Source organism: Callithrix jacchus, chromosome 10 (genome assembly GCF_049354715.1).
Source record: "Callithrix jacchus isolate 240 chromosome 10, calJac240_pri, whole genome shotgun sequence".
NCBI classification, from domain to species: Eukaryota; Metazoa; Chordata; class Mammalia; order Primates; family Cebidae; genus Callithrix; species Callithrix jacchus.
Genome location: NC_133511.1, coordinates 56,967,862 through 56,990,157, shown reverse-complemented (window position 1 = coordinate 56,990,157; position 22,296 = coordinate 56,967,862). Strand labels below are relative to the sequence as shown.

Genomic DNA, 22,296 nt, shown 5'->3' with positions numbered 1-22,296 from the left:
GGATCTTCTGCTCCGTGAGCGACCAGACTTTGTCTGAAAGTGTGGCGTCCTCTAGTTCTCCGCGCCTTCCCTGAGAGCTGCAGTCCCGGGATGTTAGCGATCGGCCATCTTGGATCGTTCCCAGGGTCTTGACTCTTTATCCAATTTGTCAGTCTGTGTCATTCATTCACTCATTCATTCGTTGAGATGGCGTCTCACTCTGTCACCCAGGCAGGAGTGCAGTGGTGGGATCTTGGCTCACTACTACCTCCACCTCCCAAGTTCAAGTGATTCTCCTGCCTCTGCCTTCTGAGTAGCTGGGATTACAGGTGTGCATCAACATGCCCAGCTAATTTTTGTATTTTTTAGGAGAGAAGAAGGGATTTTTCACCATGTTGGTCAGCCTGGTCTTGAACTTGTAACCTCGTGATCTGCCCGCCTCAGCCTCCCAAAGTGCTGGGATTACAGGCATGAGCCACCGTGCCCAGCCAAGTCTGTCTTTTAATTGTGGTATTTAGCCCATTTCCATTTAAATTTAATATGTTATGTGTGAATTTGATCCTGTCGTCATGATGCTAGCTGGTTATTTTGCACATTAGTTGATGCAATTTCTTCATAGTGTTGTTGGTGTTTATATTTCGGTATGTTTTTGCAGTGGCTGGTACCGGTTTTTCCTTTCCATATTTAGTGCTTCCTCAGGAGCTCTTGTAAGGAAGGCCTGGTGGTGACAAAATCTCTCAGCATTTGCTTGTCTGTAAAGGGTTTTATTTATTCTTTGCTTATGAAACTTAGTTTGGCTGGATATGAAATTCTGGTTTTAAAATTCTTTCCTTTAAGAATGTTGAATATTGGCCCCAATCTCTTCTGGCTTGTAGGGTTTCTCCAGAGAGATCCGCTGTTAGTTTGATGACCTTCCTTTGGGGGTTGTATCATTGATTGTGTATTTAGAAAACCCCATTGTCTTAGCCCCAAATCTCTAAGCTGATAAGCAGCTTCAGCAAAGTCTCAGGATACAAAATCAATGTGCAAAAATTACAAGCATTTGTATATACCAGTAACAGAGAGCCAAATCACAAGTGAACTCCCATTCACAATTGCTACAAAGAGAAAAAAAAAATACCTAAAAATATAACTTACAAGGGATGCGAAAGACCTCTTCAAAGGGAACTACCATCACCACACTCCAGCATCACAGGTCGACTTCGACTGGTGGCTGGCAGTGAGAATTTCTATCCAGTGGATCTTAGCTTGCTGGGCTCTGTGGGGGCGGGACCCACTGAGCAAGACCACTTGGCTCCCTGGCTTCAGTCCCTCTTTCCAGGGGAGTGAATGGTTCTGTCTTGCTGGCATTGCAGGTGCCGCTGTGGTACAAAAAAAAAGAAAAAAAGAAAAACCTCCCGCAGCTAGCTTGGTGTCTGATCAAATGACTGCCCAGTTTTGTGCTTGAAACCCAGGGCCCTGGTTGTGTAGGAACCCGAGGGAATCTTCTGGTCTGTGGGTTGCAAACATGATGGGAAAAGCATAGTGTTTGGGCCGAATCGCACCATCCCCATGGCACAGTCCCTCATGGATTCCCTTGGCTAGGGGAGAGAGTTTCCCAACCCCTTGTGCTTCCCAGGTGAGGTGATGCCACACCCTGCTTTTGCTTGCCCTTCCTGGGCTGCACTCACTGTCTAACCAGTCCCAGTGAGATGAACTGGGTACGTCAGTTGGAAATGCAGAAATCACCTGCCTTCTGCATTGGTCTTGTTAGGAGCTGCAGATCAGAGCTGTTCCTATTTGGCCATCTTGGCTGGAACCAATCCTAGGCACTATCATTATGCATACCTCTATAGAGTCAGTGCAGAGGGACAAATGACTTGGTCAGGTATATACTGGTAAGTGGCAGAGCCAGGGTTCAAACCTAGGCTGCCTGGTTCAGAGTCCAGGCACTTAACTCTTGTACAACAATGCTTCTTCTCATAGGCAGCAAGCAGCTTTTGAGCGCCTATCATATGCCAAATTCCCTGTTGGTACTTTACTGTTAATTTCATTTAATCTTATACACTGTATCTCATTTAATTCTTAAAACAACTCTATGGAGTAGATATCAATATATTTATTCCACAGATGAGAAAATAGAGGCTCAAACAAGTCAAATGCAAGATGAAACAGCTGTCAGGTGACAGAGCCAGCCGGGCCTGCCTAGATTGGTATAGAAATAACTCTCAGCAATTCCTTTCTGAATGATGGAGACAGCTGAGCCCCAGGTCTTTGGATCTGCCATTCACAGTGACAACCTGTGTACTATTTGTCATTTTAGGAATTGTGAAATATGAGACAAAGCCTCCCCATATGTTAGGTATTCACCAGCATTTCTACAGGCTGCAGCTGCAGTGGGGTTTGGGGGAGGGAAGAGAAAGTGCAAAGAATATAGCTTTAGTTTGAAATGAGCTGTTTTTTTCTTTCATCTTTTCTGCCTCCTGTTTAATTTCTTTACAGAGATAAATAAAGCTGAGGAACATTACATTTGGCAGGCTTCAATAGGGCATGGATTCATGGTTGTTTCTTTATTGCTGCTTAAGTCGTGAAAACTATTTTGTTAATGATAGATTTGTTAGCTGAGATTTTCTTCTTTGATAGTTGTATTCTTTTCTACTATAAGAACATCATATACAAGTGATACCCTAGCCCTGGGCAAACAAACATATGCATAAAACATTACCTCTGGGCTTGCTGTCTGGAACCATTTACTTAACCGACCTAGGTCTTTGTTGTGTCATTCATAAATCGGAAAATAAGAAATCCAGCCAAAATTAGCATGTTTGCTGGAAAGATCCAGTAAGATAATAATACTTCCCTGATTTTATTTAGTCTGTTGTATTTTCAGATTCACCTCTTACGTTCTCTCATTGGTTCTGGGAAGTGGACAATTCTATTCCCATTTCACACATAAAGGAACAAACTTTGGGATATTAGGTGGCTGGATATTGTCACCCGGCTCCTACATGGCAGCATCAGGACACCAAGTAACTCCCTGCCCAGGGACAAAGGGTTGTTAAAATTACTACAGAATAATACTACATACAGAATAAGTCATATGATTTATCTTTTTCTCTTAACTGGTTTTTCTGATACCCGAGTTCATTGTTTTTAGATTCAAACATAAGGGAAATGCAAATTTAAGACAGTGTCTTTTAATCTCACTTTTTGGAATGTAAACACTGATAACAGTTTGCTCTGTATTATTCCAGATTTCTTCTATAGCGACATACCTATTAGCAATAATGTGGTAAGTCACATTCTGGTAGCACATTATAGTTGCAAAGCGGTTTTTCATAAGTGATCTCAAGGTACATGTTTATCATAATTTGCTTTTCCTGTGATTAGAGAGATTGATGAACTTGTGCCTTTGAGTCACTAAAGATCAGTCAGTGAGATTTCTATCTGCCTGAGGTCACAAGAGTAAGCCTTTTAACTGAATTGACTGTTCCCCTCAGACTGGGAAGTTGGCTGCCCTGTCTTCAGTCAGCAGTGATGAGGTGTTTGACAAAGCTCAGTGGTTGTTTTGACATTTCATAGACACAGCCTCAGCCATTCCAGTCAGAAGTCAGTCACCTACCAAAATCTAAGCAGCTGGGATCCACAATTTTATAATAAATTAATTTGCAAAAATGTGAATGGCTTGAATTAAACTTCAGAATTGAATATTCAAAAAAAGGTATGCAAGCTGGAGTCATAGAATGATAGTAGCAGCAAGGACTTCAGAAATCACCTAGTCTAGTGTATACTTTTTAATTAAAAGTGAAGAAAATTGAGCTCCAAAGTTGGGAAGAGCATTTTCTTGTTCCATTTAGTTGGAAAAATGTTTTCCAAGTACCAATTATGTCTTAGATTCTTGTGAGATGTTTGAGTTAGGCCTGTTTCCAGCCTTCAAAAAACTGACAGTTGTGCATGATTCACTGTTGAAGGTATCATGAAAGGCTAAGGTGGAATATTCTGAATATTTTCATGTGGTAAAAGAGGTTATCTTACTCTATTTCAGCTGCTATAAGAAAAGTACCACAGACCAGGTGGCCTAGAAACAAATTTATTCCTCACAGTTCTGGAGGCTGTGAAGTCCAAGATCAGTGCACTGGCAGATTCAGTGTCTGATAAGTGTTTCTTTCCTTGTTTATAGATGGCCATCTTCTCACTGTAACTCCATACAGTGAAAGGGGGCAAGAGAGTTCTCTGGGGTCTCTTTATAAGGGCACTAATCTTATTCATGAGGACTCCATCCTTGTGACCTAACCACTTCCTAAAGGCCTCACTTCCAAATAGTCTCATAGTGGGGCTTTGGTTTCAACCTGTGAATTTTGGGAAGACATATTCAGTCTATCTCTTTCCATAGCCTTGATGTACATACTGGAGTGAAAGAACCCATTCAAAAACTGCATTTTCAATAAGTCCCTGCCACTCACAAGTCCTTTACCTCTGGTGACCTCCCCAAATCCTTCATTTGGACCTCATCAGACTGTAACCTCTCCCCAAGAAAAGGCTATGTCATGCTGATACTTTTATTTCTAATGCTTAGCATGTGTATCGAATATATGCTTGTCAGTGAATGAATCTCTGCTTTTTAAGGACAGATTGCACTTTTCATGGTGTTATACCTGGCTTCTGAAATAAATATTTCTGGAGTGTTACATCAGATAGCTGTAAAAACATGGGAATATAAATTCAGCATACTTTTTAAAATACAGGAATGCTGGCCCCCACATCACACTCTCTATTCATGCTGATAGCTCATATATTTATGCTCTGATTTTTGGAAATGTAGTTGGTGTCATCTACCAAGTTGATTCTTTTTTTGTGGAGTGCCTGTAATTAATAAATATTTGGTTTATGTTTCATTTTGATCATTACTAAAACAGTTAAGAGTCCCATTTATGCTGCCTCATATTAAAAAACTCTTCCTATGTTTAATACCTAGACGAGAAGCTGAAATGGTAAATTTTCTTGCTTTCAGCTCCCTGGCAGCCAGAGAACAGGTATGGCCTAGGCTGGGCTAACCAGATACCTCAGCTTGGGACTGTGAGTCTGAAGCAAGTGATAGCAAAAAGCATATCTGAATTAATCCTGGCTTATAGAGACACGGGCATCAGAGGTATACAGTGTTTGGTGGCCACAATGCCTGCACCAACTTGACTGGGCATAATTTGGTCATTGTTTTGGCTGTTTAGCTTCCTTTGGTTCTGCTCTATTTTCTGATCCTTATTTCTTAACTATATAAGTTTTTCTGTTGTTTGCAACTAAGAATTACGACTGGGCTGGGTGTGGTGGCTCACACCTGTAATCCCAGCACTTAGGGAGGCCGAGGCAGATGGATCACCCAAGGTCAGGAGTTCAAGACCAGCTTTGCCAACATGGTGAGTAAAAGAATTATGACTGATATAGTCATGGAATAATAATCATATATGAAATCACTTGTCTTATTAACTCATTTTTGACTTTTGATGCTTTATTACTTTTATACTTTATGACTGCCTTTAGAAGACAAAATTTAATTTGGAAGAAAGATAGGATGTCCTGAATTTCAATCTCAATCCTGACAGTTACCAGCAGAGTAACTTCTTTGAGCCCCCAAGTTCTTATCTACAAAATGCAGACTATAATGGGCTGTGTTGTACCCCCTCCAAATCAAATTTTGGAGGCCAACACTCCTTTTGTGTTGGGAGTAATATTATCCTCTTTTTGACCTGTATATTAGAAACAACATCAAAAAGGGGGTGTACACCCCCTGCGATATTGGAAGGAATATCATCCTCTTTCCTCATGGTTATTAGAAACAATATCACGGTGGAGAGGGAGCATGTACACCTTTTTGATATATAATTACATTCACTCCCCACCTGAATATTAGAAACACCATCACAGAGCCGGGGGTGTACACCCCCTGCGATATTGAAAGTAGTATCATCCTCTCCCTCTTTGAATATTAGGAAAAATATCACAAGGTGGGTGACATTAGTCTTCCTATCATCGGGGGTGTACATCCCATGATATTGTTTGAGATATCCAGGGGGGAGACAATACTACTACTCCCCATATAGAAGGGGGTGTACACTCCCCTGTGATATTGTTTGTAATATTCGAGGGGGGCGAGGGAGTAGATATTACTGCAAATATCACGGGGAGTACACCCCATTATATTGTTTGTAACATTCAGCAAGGGAGAGGATATTACTCTTAACATCTCAGGAAATGTATATCCCCCTATATTGTTTGCAATTTCCATAAGAGGAGAGGATGATATTATTCCCAATGTTGCAGAAGGGTACACCACCGTGTGATAATGTTCATAATATTTTGGGGGTGGGAGAGGTTGATGTTATTTTCCATATCCGAGGGGGTATACACCTCCTATGATATTGTTTGTAATTTCCAGGAGGGGAGAGGATGATGTTACTCCCCATATCACAGGAGGTATACATCCCTGTGATACTGTAATATTTAGGGGGGAAATTAGGAATGTATACACCCCTGCCATATTGTTCATAATATTTAGGGGGGAATAGGATATTACTCCCCATATCGCAGGGTTTGTACACCCCCCTGTGATAATTTTCTTAATATTCAGTGGAGGGAGAGGATGATATTAATCACCACATCACAGAAAGTGTATACTCCCCTGTGATACTGTCTATAATTTTAAGGGGGTGAGAGGATGGTATTCCTAATATTGCAGGGTGGGTACCCTTTCTGTGATATTGTTTATAATATCCATTTGGGGAGAAAATATTACTCCCAATACTGCAGGGGTTGTACATCCCCTGTGTATTCATAATATCCAGAAAAGAAGAGGAAGATATTACTACAATTACTTCAGGGGTTTTATACCTTCCTTTGATATTGTTCATAATATCCCAGAAGAGAGAGGATGATATTACTGCCAATATACTCCCTGTAATATTGTTCATAATATCAAGAGGGGGGAGAGGATAATAATCCAGTATCGCAAAGGGTGTATACCCTCCTTTGATACTGTTCATAATATCCATGAAGGGAGGGGATATTACTCCGAATATCACAGGAAATGTACATCTCCCGGGATAGTCTTCACAATTTCCATAAGGGGAGAGGATAATATCCAGGGGGAAAGAGGATATTAACCCCAGTATCCCAGGGAGTTCACACCCCCTTCCCCTGTGATATTGTTCATAATACCTGGGGGGAAGAGGGTGATGTTACTCCCCATATCCCAGGGGGTGTACACACCCATGCGATGTTGTCCGTAATATTTAGGCGGGGATTGGATGATGTTAATCCCCATATCTCACAGGGTATACATCCTTCTGCGATAGTGTCCATAATATCCCGGCGGGTTGGGGAGAGAATAATGTTACTCTCCATATCACAGGGAGTGTACACTCCCCTGTGATACTGTTTATGATTTTCAGGGGGTGGGAGGATGATATTATTCCCCATATAGCAGGGAGTGTACCTTCCCTGTGCTATTGTTTATAATATCCACTGGAGGAGAAAATGACATTACTCCCAGTATCGGAGGACTTGTACACCCCAAGTGATACTGTTCATAATATTGGTGGGGGGAGAGGAAAATAATACTCTCTATATTGCAGAAGGTATACATCCTTTTCTAATATATTTCATCATATTCAGGGGAGGAGAAGATGCTATTAGTCCCCATGTCTCAGGGTGTGTACAATATTGTTCATCATATCGAGGGGGAGAGTATGATATTACTAACAATGTTGCATTGGGTGCATACCCCCTAGGGATACTGTTCATAATATTCAGAAAAAGAGAGGATAACATTACTTCCAATATCAAAGGCAGTGTACAACATTCTGTGATACTGTTTGTAACACTCAGATAAAAATAAAATGGTATTACCCCCAACATCTCAGGTATGCAACCCACTGTGATATTTTTCATAATATTCGGTAGTGGGGGCGGGGGGAGAGGATGATGTTACTTCCAATATTGCAGGGGTTGTATCTCCCCTGAGACTGAGATATTGTTCCTACTACCCAGGGGGTGAGAGGATGATATTACTCCCAATATCGCAGGTGGTATACACCCCCATCCCTGTGATATCATTTCTGATATTTAGAGGGGGATAGAATGATATTATTCCCAACATTGCATGGAATGTATACTGTTTTTATAATATTCTTCCTAATATCCAAAGTGGATAATGACAGTAATTCTCCCAATAACACAAAGGGTGTATACCCCCAGTGGTATTGTTTCTAATATCCACAAAATGTGAGGATACTACTCCAATATCGCAGGGAGAGTACATTCCCCTTGGGATATTGTTAATACCATCCAAATGGGGAGATGATATTACTGTCAATATTGTAAGGGGTATACATTGCCTCCATGATATTATTCCTGATATCCAGTGGGGAAGAGGATATTACTACTCGCAGTATACAGGGGGGTATACACCCTGCTGTGATATTGTTCCTAATATCAAGGGCGGGAGAGGTTAATATTACTCCCAATGTTGTTGGGTGAGTACACACATCCTGTGGTATTTTTCCTAATATCCAGGGTGGGAAAAGATATTATTCCCAATATCACATTATGGTACAGTCTTTTTGTGATACTCTTAATATTTAGTGGGCAGAGTATTACATTACTCCCAATATTGCAGTGCATGCACATATTCCCTGTGATATTGGTTCTAATATCCAGGGAGGAGATGATGGTATTAGGGTATACATCCCCCTTGTGATATTCTTCCTAATATTCAATTGGGGAAAGGATGATATTACTCTCAATATTGCAGGGGATGTACACCACCCTTGTGATAATGTCCCTAATATCCAGGTAGGGAAAAGCTGATATTACTCCCAATATCACAGGAAGTATACATTTTAATGTTCCTAATAACCATAGGGGGAGAGGATATTACTCTCAATGTCACAGGGGGTGTACATCCCTCCCTGTAATACTGTTTCTAATATCCAGAAGGGAAGACAATGATATTAGTGTCAATACCGCAGAAGCTGTACATCCCTTCTGTGACACTGTTCCTAATACTCAAATTGGGAGAGGGTGATACAATGCCCCAGATTGCAGAGGGGCATGCCCCCTTTGTGATATTGTTCCTAATATCTTCGGGGGATAGTATGGTATTACTCCCAATAGCATAGGGGGTGTACATCTTTCTTGTGATACTGTTCCTAATATGAAGGCATAAATAGGATAATATTACTTCCAATTACACAGGAGGTATATATCCTCCTTTTGATACTGTTCCTAATAGCCAGGGGCTGAGAGGATATTAATCCCAACATTGAATGGAGTGTACACCCCTGCCCCATGATATTGTTCCTAATATTCAAGAAAGGATAGGATGTTACTACTCCCAGTATCACTGGTGGTGCTCACTCCCTTAGGAGGGGAGAGGATATTATTCCCAATATCATGGGGGTGTACCCCTTGCCTGTGATATTGTTCCTAATCCACCTGCAGAGATCATATTACTCCCAATATCACAGAGGGCGTAAAATATCCCTATGATATTGTTCCTAATTTCCAGGGTGGAAAAAATGATAGTACTCCCAATAGCGCACATAGTATACACCCCCCCATGCTATTGTTCCTACTATCCAGGAGGTTAGAGAATGATATTACTCACAATATTGCAAAAGATGTACATCCATCCTGTGATACTATTCCTGATATCCAGGGGAAAAGAGGAGAGTGATATTGCTCCCAATATCACAGGGAAGGGAGTGACTGTTACCTTGATCTGATGCAAGTTTGGCTTTGCAAAGTGATCTGGAGCTGCTTCTTGGTCCAGCCACTGAGCTGGTCATCACTAGTTGCCATATAAAATTGACTTTTCTTTGCATGTCACAGTTCAGTGGGCAGATGGTTTGTTGTTATGTTTGTTAGCAGTTCCTGGGCCAAATGCTTTGTTGATGTTGCAGGTTGTCTTCGCTGACCCATTTTGACAGTTCAAGAATAAGAAAATTGCTTGAATTGTCTAACATAATTTTCATATTCTAAAAAAAAATAGCAAGTAATAAGTCATTAGCAAAAAAATTTCAGAATGTATTTCAACAGTGCAAAAATCATGCTTATCTTTGTTCCAACTTAATACTTTCGTTCAGCTATATGCATATAATCTGGCCATTAACTTGAAATTTATTATCAGAATTCAATTATATAATAGTAATATTAGTATTAACATTTATTACCAGTCACCATATATGTTTTACATATATATGTTTTACACATACTATTTAATCCAGACAACTATTAGCATTTCCAGATTTCAGACAAGGAAATGGAGAGACATTAAGTAAGGGAGGACACATAGTTATAATGGAGACAGGTTCGAACCCAATTGTAGCTGACTTTAGGTGTTTATGCTTTTATCCACTATTTTGCTGTTTTTTAAGGCAACATTTGCGAATATATAAAATGACCTTGAGACAAACAAACACTTCATTTTAAAAATTACAGTCTAGACATAACTGCTACCTTGAACCAAACAGCATGGGAACAATTTTATAATTAATGATTCAAGTAATTTGTGATGAGCTGGGTCAATCAGGATCTCTATGTCTCTTGGCCATCAGAACCAAAAGACCTGGAAACACTTCATTTACTAATTAATATAGCAGTTAAAAGAGGAAATAGAACTGGGATTCAGTGCCCACCCAATTCAGCCGTGTATAAGATGAGAAAGTAGAAAAAGCCAAAGGAGAGAGGACAGGAGAAAACAAAGATGAAAGGCAATGGAATTCGGGAATGATGTATTGAGCAGATTTTTTACCGGTCAATGAAACAGCATGAAGACTGCAAAAATGTATAGAAAGTTGGCATGTAACAGCCAACATTACAAACCAGTGATGAAACTTTTCAGAAAATTAAATTCTTCTTCTTTAATTTTTTTCATAAAATACTTTATTATTTCTTCTCGTGGAAAAGAATCTCATCCCCATATATGCCAACATATATGATTAAAGACTTTACTAATATGGATATCACATTTGTTAATTAGCTTGATTTAGCCATTTCACAATGTATGTGTATATCAAAATATTATGTTGAATGCCACAAATACATACTTTTTTCTGTCAAAAAAATAAATAAGAGAACAAGAGAGAAAGAACATTAGAAATGGTGTTGTGGCTTATGCCTATAATCCTAGCTACTTGGAGGACTGAGGTGTGAGAATTATTTGACACCAGGAGTACCACACTAACCTTCAGATATGGAAAACCAACCAGATTTAACCCAAAAAAGACTACCTTAAGACATTTAATAATCAAACTCCCAAAGGTCAAGGATAAAGAAAGTGTTCTAAAAGCAGCAAGAGAGAAGAAACAAATAACATACAATGGAGTGTCAGTATATCTGTCAGCAGACTTTTCAATGGAAACCTTAAAAACCAGGACAGAGTGGCATGACATATTTAGAATACTGAAGGAAAAAAGCTTTTACTCTAGAATAGTTATACTTCAAAGATGAAGGAGAAATAAAGTCCTAGACAAGCAAAAGCTGAGGGATTTCATCAACACCAGATATGTCCTGAAAGAAATACTAAAGGGAGTACTTCAATAAGAAAAACTCACTGGTAATAGTAAGCACACAGAAAAACACAGAATGTTATAACACTGTAACAGTGGTATGTAAAGTAAGGTAGAAAGACTGAACAATGAACCAATCAAATCAATAACTACAACAACTCTTCAAGATATAGACAACACAGTAAGATATAAATAGAAACACCAAAAAGTTAAAAAGTAGGGGGACAAAGTTAAGATGTAGAGTTTTTATTTCCTTTTGGCTTATTCATTTGTCTGTTTGTGTAAAGTGTTGTTGTTAGCTTAAAATAATGAGTATAAGATAGCATTTGCAAGCCTCATGGTAACATTAAATCGAGAAACATACAACACATACACAAACAATAAAAAGCAAGAAATTAAATCCTTTCTTTTAGTGAAGAAAATTATCTTCACTAAAAGAAAGATAGGAAAGAATACAGAGAAGACCATGAAACAACCAGAAAACAAATAACAAAATGGGAGACATCTCTATTTATCAGTAATAACATTGAGTGTAAATAGACTAAACTCTCCCATCAGAAGACATAGAGTGGCTAAATGAATGAAAAAAACAATCATCTGCTTCCTACAAGAAACACACTTCACCTATAAAGACACACACCGACTAAAAAGAAGAAGATGGATAAAGGCATTCCATGACAACAGAAACAAACAAACAAACAAAAAAGCAGCAGTAGCTATGCTTTTATCAGACAAAATAGATTTCAAGAAAAAATAGAGGAAGGAACAAAGAAGGTCACTCTCTAATGATTTCATCAAGGGGATATAACAGTCTTAAATATATATGCACCCAGATATTTAAGCAAATATTACTAGAGCTACAGAGGGATAGGCCCTGATACAATAAGAGCTGGAGACTTCAACACCCCACTTTGCAGTACTGGACAGATCTTTAACAAAGGAGCATCAAAATTAATCTGCATTATAGAACAAATGGACCAAACAGATATTTACAGAAAATTTCAACCAATGGCTGTAGAGTACACATTCTTTTTCTCAACACATATTCTCCAGGATAGACCACAGGCTAGGTCACAGAACAAGCTGTAAAACATTTAAAAGATTAAAATAATATCAACCATCTTCTTTGACCACAATAGAATAAAACTAGAAATTAATAACAAAAGGAATTTTGGAAGTGATACATCTTCATGGAAATTAAACTAAATGCTCCTGAATGACCAATAGGCCAATGAAGACATTAAGAACAAAATGGAAATATTTCATGAAACATGTGATAATGGAAGCACAGCATACCAACACCTGTGTGATACAGCAAAAGCAGTACTAGGAGGGAAATTTATAGCTACAAGTGTCTACCTTCAAGAAGAAGAAAAACTTTAAATAAGCAACTTAATGATACATCTTAAAGGACTAGAAAAGCAACAGCAAATCAAGCTCAAATTAGTAGAAGAAAAAATAAAGATCTGATGAGAAATAAATGAAGAAAACAATACAAAAGTTCAATGAAACAAAAAGTTGATGTTTGAAAAGTTTAACAAAATAGACAAAACTTTAGCCAGACTAAAAAAGGAGAAAAGCCAAATTTAAAAATCAGAGATGAAAGATGAGATGTTACAACTGATATCACAGAAATTCAAAGCATCATTAGTGGCTACAATGGGCAACTCTTTGCCAATACATTGGAAAACCCAGAAGAAATGGAAAAATTCCTAGGCAAATACCAAGATTGAACCATGAAGAAACCCAGAACCTGAACAGCCCTATAACAAGAAGATCAAAGCCATAATAAAAAGTCTCCCAGTAAGGAAAAGCTCAGGACCCAAATGACTTCACTGCTGAATTCTAATTAATGAATAACTAATACCAAGTCTACCCAAACTATTCTGAATAGAAGGAGAGAGAATACTTTCAAACCCATTTTATGAGGTTAGGATTACTCTGGTATCAAAACCAAAGACACATTAAAAAACAAAACAAAAACCTACAGTCCAGTACTTCTGATCAATATTGATGCAAAAATCCTCAAAAAAATACTAGCAAACTGGTTGGGTGCAGTAATCCTGTAATCCCAGCACTTTGGGAGGCTAGGGCCGGCAGATTATATGAGGTTGTAAGTTCAAGACCAGCCTGATCAACATGGAGAAACCCCATCTTTACTAAAAATACAAAAATAGTTGGGTGTGGTGGCACATGCCTGTGATCCCGGCTACACAGGAGGCTGAGTTAGGAGAATCATTTGAACCTGGGAGGCAGAGGTTGCGGTGAGCCAAGATGGTGCTATTGCACTCCAGCCTGGGCAACAAGAGCAAGACTGTTTCAAAAGCAAACAAACCAGCAAACTGAATTCAACAATACATTAAAAATTCATCATGATCAAGTGGGATTTATCCCAGGGGTGCAAGGATGATGGTTCAACATATACAAATCAATCAGTGTGATATATCAGCAGAATGAAGGACAAATACTATACAGTAATTTCAATTGATTCTGAAAGTGCATTTGATAAAATTCAATATCCCATCATGATAAAAACACGAAAAAGACTGGATATAAAGGGAGTATACCTCAATATAATGAAAGCCGTATGACAGAACCACAGCTAGTATGATACTGAATGGGGGAAAAACGGAAAGCCTTTCATGTGAGATCTAGAACATAACAAGTATGCCCACTGTCACCACCGTTATTCAACATAGTACTGGACATCCTAGCTACAGCAATCAGATGAGAGAGAAACAAAGGGCAACCAGATTGGAAACAAAGAAATTAAATTACTCTTGTTTGCAGACAATATAATCTTATATTTGGAAAAACCTAAAGACACCTATTAAATGTAACAAACAAATTCAGTAAAGTTGCAGAATACGAATATCAACAAACAAAAATCAGTAGCATTTTAAATTTTTTTACCCTTTATAAAATAGTTTTTTAAACTGCATTTTAGGTTTTGGATCAGTAGCATTTTTATACGACAGCTGCAAGCAAAAGAAATCAAGAAAGTAACTCCATTTGCAATAGCTACAAATAAAATACCTAGAAATTAACCAAAGACATGATAGATCTCTACAAAATATCCAGTCTTTCACTTCTTTGTAGTACATCTCTACAAAGTGAAAGATCTCTACATCAAAACATTGATGCAAGAAATCGAAGTGAACACAAAAAAGGAAGGATATTTTATGTTCATAGGTTGAAAGAATATTGTTAAAATGTCCATACTACCTAAAGCAATCTACAGATTTAATGCAATTTCTATAAAAATACCAATGACATTCTTCACAGAAATAGAGAAAACAATTCTAAAACTTATACAGAACCAAAAAAGACCCTAAATAGCAAAAGCTATTCAAGTAATAAGAACAAAATTGAAGAAGTCACATTATCTTGCTTCAAGTTATGCTACAGAGCTATAGTAACCAAAACAGCATAGTACTGGCAGAAAAACAGACACATAGAGCAGGGGAATAGAAAATATAACCCAGAAATACATCCACATATTTACAGTGAACTCATTTTCTACAAAGATTCTAAGTATATACATTGGGGAAAGAACAATCTTCTCAATAAATAATGCTCAGAAAACCAGATATCCATATGCAGAAGAATGAAATGAGACCACTGTCTCTTGCCATATAAGAAATCAAATTAAAATGGATTCATGACTTAAATCTAAGACCTCAAACTATGAAACTACTAAAAGGAAACACTGGGGAACCTCTCCAGGACATTGGAGTGGGGAAAGACTTCTTGAGCAATACCTCATAGACACAGGCAACCAAAGCAAAATGGACAAATGGGATCACATCAAGTTAAAAAGCTAGTGTTCAGCAAAAGAAACAATCAACTAAGTGAGGAGGCAACCCAAGGAGTGGAAAAAGATATTTGAAAACTACCCACCTGACAAAGGATTAATAACAAGAATATATAAGGACCTCAAACAACTCCATAGGAAAAACTCTAATAAACTGATTTAAAAATGGGCAAAAGATCTGAATAGACATTTCTCAAAAGAAGACATTCAAATGGCAGACATATACATATATGTGTGTGTGTGTGTGTGTGTATATATATATATATATATATATATATATAAAGGTGCTCAACATCACTACTATCAGAGACATAGAAATCAAAACCACAATGGGATTATCATCTCACCCTAGTTAAAATAGATTACATCCAAAACAGGAAATAACAAATGCTGCCAAGGATGTGGAAAAAAGGGAACCCTTGTAAAATGTTGATGGGACTGAAAATTAGTGCAACTATTATAGAGAACAGTTGGGAGGTTCATCAGAAAACTTTGGGTAGAGCTACCATATGATCTAATAATCCCACTGCTGGGTATATACCCAAAAGAAAGGAAATCAGTGTGTTGAAGAAACATCTGCACTCCCATGTTTGTTTCAGCACTGTTCACAATAGCCAAGAGTTGGAAGCAATCTGGGTATCCATTGACAGATAAATGGATAAAGACAATGTACACAATGCAGTACTGTTCAGCCATGAAAAAAGAATGAGATCCTGTCATTTACAACAACATGGATAGAACTAGAGGTCATTATGCTAAGTGGAATAAGCCAGGCAAACAGACAGCCAAACATCACATGTTGTCACTTAGTAAAAGAAATAATGAAAAAACTATAATATAGACTATAGTAAAAAAATTTTCATTGCTCATTTTTAAATAACTAAAAGAATATAATTGGAATGCTAAAAGAATTTAACTGGATTGTCTCAAACACAAAGGATAAATGTTTGAGGTGACTGATTCCCCCTATTTGCCCTGATGTGATTATTGTGCATTGTGTGCCTGCATCAAAATATCTCATGTAACCCATAAATAGATGTACCTACTATGTACCTGCAAAAGTTAAGAATGAAAAAATAGATTAAATGAATAAATTAAAAATGAAATGAAAAACCCAAACTTCTTCTAGGGGCAACATAGTGACATTCCATCTCTTAAGAACTAAAAAGAATTCCAACAAGTAAATGTAGATTAAATGAAGGAAATGAAAAATTACTGTTAGAACCACAGACAAGAACCACAGATAGATACTAAGTTAGTGTTTAAGGAGAAACAAGATATTTGCATAATCTCAAAGTATTTCTCCAAAATATTTATTATGTATGAAAGGAAAAATAATAACTTTACAGTGAAGTAACCTAGCAGAAAACACCTTAACCACCTAACCACGTTTATAAAACTGTTTTTTTTTTTTAAGAGCTGAAATCTTGCTATGTTGCCCAAGCTGGTCTTAAATTCCTGACCTCAAGGAATTCTCCTGATTCAGCCTTTTCAAAGCACTGGGATTACGGGCATGAGCCACAGTGCTGATTAAGTTTAACATCACCAGCAGTGACATTTGACACAAATGCACCAACTAATATGAAGCACTGAGAAGAGCAAATCACTTCTGTGATGTTCTTCTCATTAACATGTAATTACAATATAATAATGAGAAAACAGAAAATTTCAAATGGAGGGACATTCTACAGTACAACTGACCAGGTCTGTGAAGCCACAAGGTTATGAAAGACAAGGAAAGACTGGGCACCATCACGGATTGGAGTCTAAGGAGACATGGTGGCTAATTGTAATGTTAGTTCCTGAATGGGATCTTGGAATAAAAAGAGGACTTTTGTAGATATACTGAAGTGATTTGAATAAAGTGTATAGTTAGTAACAGTATTGTTAACAATGTTAATTTCTTAGTTTTAATACCTGTGCCATAGTTATATAAGATATTAACATTAAGAAAAGCTAGGGAACTCTTTGTACTATTTTTCCAACTCTTCAAGTCTAAAATTATCTTATAAAAATTCAAAAAATAGTTCTGCTTCTGTCTGTAACAGAGCAACTGGTACCAGCTAGCCTTCCAACAATAAATACCCATAAAACTGAACAAAATATATAACACATGTGTTTCAAACATTGGACAATTGAGCATGCAAGTCTATCATGTCTGAGAGAAGGAAATCTCATGAGATGCTACCTATCATCTTCTGGGCTCTCTCCCTGGGGATAGTTTTCTGACTGTAGGTCAGTGAGTTGGAGCTGAAACAGAATGCTAGTTTTGTTGAGTTCAGTAGGCAGAGATTAGAAGTTGAGGCAGTGAAAGACATGAATTGTCTGGTATAGGGCACTAGAGAGTAGGAAACTGAGCAGATGAGGAACTTCGGAAAACTATGCGTGCGTTACCTCTTAGTCTTTCATGTAGACCTGTGCTGAGCCTGTGCAGAATGAAGATAGAAAGACTTAAAAGAGTGGCTGTTACAGACTCAAGAGTGGAATAGAGATATGAGAGGTCAAGTAGTGTTGGAGGACACTGACAATCCATTGTAGCCACAGTAAAGAAACCTCATTAACACTCTGAGAATACAGCTGAGACACCAGGAAGACAATTTCCTTGGAGAAGGGATCATACCCTACAGCACCGACTACTCTAGAATTGAATTTAAAAAGTCTAAAATAGAGCCATAACAAGCATGAGTCTTGCTAAGAGACAGGATCTTGGGATAAACCCTGGGCTTTCCCAGATATACCCTAATAAAGCATAAAACTAAACCTACACTAATTCAAGATGCTTAACCACTAATGGCATTACCTTTTAGAAGAAAAATCAGTACTCTTCAGAAAGACATAGAATTCAGAATCTTGACAATGTCTACTCCACAAAGTCTTCAATAAAAAAAAAAACTTTAGATATGCAAAAAAGAACAGAAAAACAGAAAAATGTGACTCATAGTCAAGAAAAATGAAAGTCAACAGAAGTTGAAACTCAGACAGCCCTGATGTTGGGTTTAACAGACTAAGATTTTGAAAACAGCAATTATAAATATGTTCAAATAGCTAAATCAAAATATAATCTTAATGAATTAACGGATAAAGATTCTCACCAAATAAATGAAAATAAAAGAAGTCACACAAATTGTAGAATGGAAAAGTATAATAACTGTAATGAAAAATTCACAGGATGAAATTTATCGCAGATTAAAATGGTAGAAAAAAGAATCAATGAACTTGAAGACAGATCAATAGAAACTGTCTCAATCTGAAAAATAAAAATAAAAAACAAACAGAGGCTAGGTGTGGTAGCTGATGCCTATAATCCCAGTGTTTTGGAAGCCTGAGACAGGAAGATTACTTGAGGCCAGGAGTTTGAGACCAGCCTCAGTAACATGGTAAAACCCCATCTCTTGGGATGGTGCTGGGGGGGAAGCCAGGTATGGTAGTGCGCACCTGTAGTCTCAGCAGGAGGATTGATTGAGCCAAGGAGTTCAAGGTGACAGTAAGCCACATTTGTGTCAGTGTACTCCAGCCTGGACAACAGAGTGACACCTTGTCTCTAACACACACACACACACACACAGAGTGGAGCATAATATCCACTCCTAAGTGACTCCACTGCAAACAGTACAATATGGAAAGAGGTAGAGGGAATAACTACAGTGGAGAAATCTGGGAAACACTACTTCAGCCAGGTGATCAAGGGCACTGTCAACATTGATAAATCATGTACTTTTGATATAATGTGAAAAAAATGACATTTTACTCTGTGGTCTTCCTCCTAGAAGGCTCTCAGAAACTACAGTCAATAGGGTGATGAAAAAAAAAAAACCCAGACATATTCCAAATGAGGGACATTCTACAAAATACTTTACTAGTACTCCTCAAAACTGTCAAGGTCATCAGACACAATGAAGTCTGAGAAACTGTCACATTCAAGAGTATAAGGAGATATAAGAAATGTAATATGCTATTCTGGATGAGATCATGGAACAGAAAAAAGACTTTAGGTTAAAAAAAAACACTAAGGAAATTTGAATAAACTATGGACATTAGTTAATAATAGTGTACCAATATCGGGTCATTAATTGTGACAAATGTACCATACTAATGTAAGATGTCAATAAGAGAAACTAGGCCCTGGTGTGGTGATTCATGCTTGTAATCTCAGTACTTTGGGAGGCCAAGGCAGATGAATCACTTAAGCTCAGGACTTTGAGACCAGCCTGGGCAACACGGTGATACCCTGTCTCTACTAAAAATAAAAATTAAGCAGGCATGGTGGTGCATGACTGTAATTCCACCTACTGAGGAGGCTAAGTCACAAGAATTGCGTGAACCCAAGAGGCAGAGAATCACATCACTGCATTCCAACCTGGGTGATGGAGTGAGACTCTGTCCCCCGCCAAAAAGGAGAAACTAGGTGCAGGGTCTAGGAACTCCGTACTATCTTCATAATTTTTCAGTACATCTGAGTTTTTTAAGTTTATTAAGAATAAAAAACAGGTGGGGCATAGTGGCTCACCCCTGTTTTTTTAGCCTGTAATCCCAGCACTTTAGGAGGCCAAGGCAGGCAGATCACCTGAGGTCAGGAGTTTGAGACCAGCCTGGCCAACACAGTAAAACCCAGTCTCTACAAAATTAAAAACAAAAAACAAAAAAAATCCCCAGAATGCTAGAGACAATGGATATTCATAGGAGGAAAAAATGAACCTTGACCTAAACCCTACATCTTACACAAAAATTAACTTAAGTGGATGATGAACTTAAGGAAAAAGTATAAAACTATACTAATTTTAGAAAAAAAAATGGGAAAAAATCTTTAGAATCTGTGGCTAAAGTTTTTAAACTTAAGATAAAACATATGGTTTATTAAGGGCAAAAAAATGATAAATTGAACCTCATCAAAATTTCAAACTTTTGCTCTGAGGAAAGCCATGCTTAAATATAAAAAAAAAAACTACAAATTGGGAAAAAGTATTTGTAAACTGCTTATGCAACAAAGGAGTGGTGTCCAGACTATTTGAAGAACTCTCAAAACTCAACAGTATAAAACCCAAACAGTCCAATTAGAAAATGTGCAAAATAGACATTTCACTGAAGAGGAAATAGTTATAGGAAATAAACACATGAATAGATATTTAACCTCATTAGCCATTAGAGAAAATCACATTAAAATCACAATGAGATATTGCTGCTCATCTATCAGAATGGCTAAAATAATTTGGTAACAACACCAGATAATGATGCAGATATGGAGAAACTAGACCACTCTTACATTGCTGCTGGGGATTTAAAATGATCCAGATACTTTGAAAAATGGTTTGGCAATTTCTCATAAAATCAACATGCAACTACCCCGTAACTCAGTAATTATACTCCTGGGCATTTATCCTGGAGAAATAAAAACTTACAGCCTGGGCAATCTAGCAAGACCCCTTCTTTAAAACAAAATTAGTGAAGCATGGTGTTACCTAAAAACTGTGAAAGGAAAACAAATTTCATGGCCCCCAAATTACCGAGTTAAAAGGAAAAGTTAGGTTGGGAACTGCTTAAGGCAAACCTGCCTCCTGTTCTATTCAAAGTCTGCCCATGAGATAAATGCTTATCTGATTGCATTCATTGGAGAGTCTAATCAGAAACTCAAAATAATGCAACCATTTGTAGCTTATCTACATTATGACCTGGAAGCTCCCTCCCACTTGAGTTGTCCCACCTTTGCTTTGAGTTGTCCTGCCTTTTCGGACTGAACCAACATTCATCTTACATATGTAGATTGATGGCTCACGTCTACCTAAAATGTATAAAACCAAACTGCGTTCTGATCACCTTGGACACTCCTAAGGATGTGTCACAGGTGCGTGTCCTCAATCTTGGCAAAATAAACTTTCTAAATTAACTGAGACCTGTCTCAGGGTATTCAGAGTTTTAAAAAACAAAACGTTAATTTAATTAAATAATATAAACACAGCTTCAGAGACATGTGGAACAGCATCAAAACTAAAGACTTCTGTATGAAGAAGGACAAAAAGTTAAAGACAAACAGAAGGGGAGGAGAAATTTGCAATTTACAACCTATGTAGGTGACAAGAGTCAAAAATAACTCCTACATATTAGTAAAACAAACTACTTTTTTACAAAGATGCAAAGGACAGAAACAGGAAATATCCAAAATGACCATGAACAAATAAAATAATAAAATAAAATGTATGTAAAATAAAATTTACATACATCAAATTAAAAAAATCTGACCATTCTGAGTATTAGTAAATGTAGGTCTTTTAGCCTGACTGATGGCACTACTGACATCATGGCAACCCCTGTGACCTGCAGGTACAACTCTGGAGGACCTTCCGGAAACAGAAAACCCCAAGTGACTAGAAGACCTTGAAAAGCAGAAGAACGATCAACCCCTTCAGTGCCTAACTACCTTGGGACATTCTTCTATTGTTTCTTATTCTGGCCTCAATTGACAATGCCATTGGACTGTGTAACCAACCTTGGTCAACCTTGTGACCCCCGACTCTACAACCCCCTCCCATCTTGTAAAATCACAATGAGATATTGCTGCTTATCCATCAGAATGGCTAAAATAATTTGGTAACAATGTCCTAAACTGTAACTTCTGTAACTTTCCACTGCTTACCCCAAACCTATAAAACCTACTTCTATTCCTCTGCCCTCCACTGACTCTTTTCAGACTCAGCCTGCCTGCACCTGGGTGAATAAACAACCACGTTGCTCACACAAAGCCTGTTTGTGGGGTCTCTTCATTCAGAGCGCACATTTTAACAGTAAAGTTCTGAGAAAGTATGAACTCTTATTTACTGCTGGTGCAGATTAGGACAAGCTGAAAATACTGAAACCATGTAATGATGGGGTTCGGAGGCATTGCTCCAAATATGACTGTAGAAGACCAGAATATGTTGCCCCAGATATGCCTCTTTTGCATAAGAATGATTTTGAACTGGTTATTTTGAG

General features: G+C 37.8%; 1 long non-coding RNA gene across 1 annotated transcript in view; it reads left to right on the top strand.

Annotated features, from left to right (window-relative positions):
- The window catches only part of LOC128929134 (uncharacterized), a 104,909-nt gene extending 99,538 nt beyond the window's left edge, over positions 1-5,371 (top strand). The window contains exon 3 of the long non-coding RNA XR_013523199.1: positions 5,258-5,371. This is a non-coding gene — a long non-coding RNA (uncharacterized LOC128929134). The remainder of the gene's footprint in view (positions 1-5,257) is intronic.
- The last annotated feature ends 16,925 nt before the right edge of the window (positions 5,372-22,296 follow it).